General features: G+C 31.9%; 1 pseudogene; it reads right to left on the bottom strand.

The window, feature by feature from the left end:
• Positions 1-760: 760 nt before the first annotated feature.
• On the bottom strand, positions 761-1,010 carry LOC110210237 (small ribosomal subunit protein eS27 pseudogene; annotated as a pseudogene).
• Positions 1,011-2,381: the final 1,371 nt, after the last annotated feature.

Below are 2,381 nucleotides of genomic sequence, written 5' to 3' on the forward strand. Positions count from 1 at the left end.
TCTGTCATATTAGCCAATCTGATAGGTGTGATTTGAGGTGGTACCTCAAAGCTGTTTTAATTTGCATTTCTCTGATCAATAGTGATTTAGAGCATTTTTATATGACGATAGATAGCTTTAATTTCTTCGTGAAACTGCCTGTTCATATCCTTTGACCATTTATGAATTATGGAATGACTTGTAGTCTTATAAATTTGACCCCGTTCTGCATATGAGAAATGAAGCCTTTATCATAAACAATGGATGTAAAAATTATTTCTGAGTATTCTGCTTTCCTTCCTTCTTGGTTGCATTTTTTTTAATGCAAAAATATTTTTTAAATTTAATGTGATCAAAATTATTCATTTTGCATTTTATAATATTCTCTATCTTTTGTTTGGTCATAAATTTTTCCCTTTTCCAAAGAACTAACAGTAGAATTATTTCTTATTCTCTTAATTTGCTTTATGTCTAAAGCATGTACCCATTTTGATATTATCTTGGTATATGATGTGGCATGTTCTTCTGTGCCTAGTTTCTGCCATACTATTTTCTAGTTTTCCCAGGAGTTTTTGTAAAATAGTTTATTCTTATCCCAGAAGCTAGAGTCTTTGGGTTTATTAAATAGTAGATTATTATTGTCATTTACTACTGTGTCTTATGTAACTAAATAATTCCACTGATCCACCACTTTATTTCTTAGGCAGTATTAAATAGGTTTTTTTTTTTATATCAAGTTTGTTTTATGCGTTACAGTTTCTCAATTGTCTTGATTCAGTCATTAGTGCTTCTTCCATTTGAAGGAGGATCCTTCTGTAAATCTTGCCTTTCCTCCAATTGACAGAGCAAAGTGGAGCATCCCACACAGACAACCATTGTTTGTGCGTGGCAGAAGAAAGTGGTGATTTCATAGCACCCTGGCACTTTATGTCCATGAAATATGTGTTCGGACTCGGCCCCAGGCACTTCTTCTTGTGTTTCTGCTTCTCCTCCTCGGGAGAGGGGTGTAAGAGAACTTTGGTGAGAGGCATGGTGGCACGGAGAGATCTTCACTGCCGGAAAACCAGTATCAAATAGTTTTGATGATTGCTGTTTTATAATACAGTTTTAGATATGGTATGACTAGGACAACTTCCTTTGAATTTTTTTTTCATTAATTCCCTTGATATTCTTTACTTTTTGTTCTGCCAGATGAATTTTATTATTTTTTCTGCTATACAAAATATTTTTTAGTACCTTGATTGGTATTACACTGAATAAATGAATTAATTTAGGTAGAATTGTAATTTTTATTGTATTAGCTCGGCCTACCAACGAGCAATCGATAAATTTCCCATTACTTACCTCTGAGTTTATTTATGTGAAAAGTGTCTTGTAATTTGGTTCATACAATTCCTGGGTTTGTTTTGGCGGGTAGACTCCCAAATATTTTCTATTACATGCAGTTATTTTAAATGCAATTCATCTTTCTATATCTTGCTGCTGGGTTTTGTTGGTAATGCTGATGATTTCTGTGGTCTATTTTATACTTTTGCTAAAATTTTTAATTGTTTCAATTATTTTGAGTTGATTCTCTAGGATTCTCTAAGTATACCATCATGTCATATGAACAGAGGGATAGTTCTGGTTCCTTATTGTCTTCAGTTTCTCTTGTCTTCAATTTATTTTCCTTCTCATTGTTAAAGCTACAATTTCTAGTACAATATTGAATAATAGTAGTCAGAATGGGCATCCTTGTTTCACCCTCATCTTACTGGGGAAGCTTCTAACTTATCCCCATTATGTATAATGCTTTCTTATCATTTTATATAGATATTATTTATTTTAAGGAAAATTCCATTTATTCCTATGCTGTCCAGTGTTTTTAATAAGAATGGCTATTGTATTTTATCAAAAACTTTTTATGAAAATTGATAAAATTATATCATTTCTGTTAGTTTTCTAATTGCTACGGTCAACTGTACTGATAGTTTTCCTAGTATTGAACCAGCCCTTCATTCCTGTTATAAATTCCACCTAATCATAGGGTATTATCCTGGTGATAAATTGCTCTAATCTCTTCGCAAATATTTCATTTAGAATGTCTGCATCAATATTCATTAGGGAAATCAGTCTATAATTTTCTTTCTCTGTTTTGCCTTTTCCCAGTTTAGGTATTAGTACCATATTTGTGTCACAAACAAAATTTTGTAGGACTCTTTCTTGGCCTATTTTCCCAAATAGTTTACAAAGAATTGGAAATAATTTTTCTTTAAATGTTTGGTAGAATTTGTTTATAAATCCACCTGGCCCTATAGCTTTTATAACCCCTTGGGAAATTCATTGATGGCTTATTAATTTTAATGGGGTTAGTTAAGTATTTTATTTAATCTTCTGTTAATCTGGGTGATTAATATTTTGGT

This window comes from Phascolarctos cinereus, unplaced genomic scaffold (genome assembly GCF_003287225.1).
Source record: "Phascolarctos cinereus isolate Bilbo 61053 unplaced genomic scaffold, phaCin_HiC Scaffold_7;HRSCAF=346, whole genome shotgun sequence".
In the NCBI taxonomy this organism is placed as follows: Eukaryota; Metazoa; Chordata; class Mammalia; order Diprotodontia; family Phascolarctidae; genus Phascolarctos; species Phascolarctos cinereus.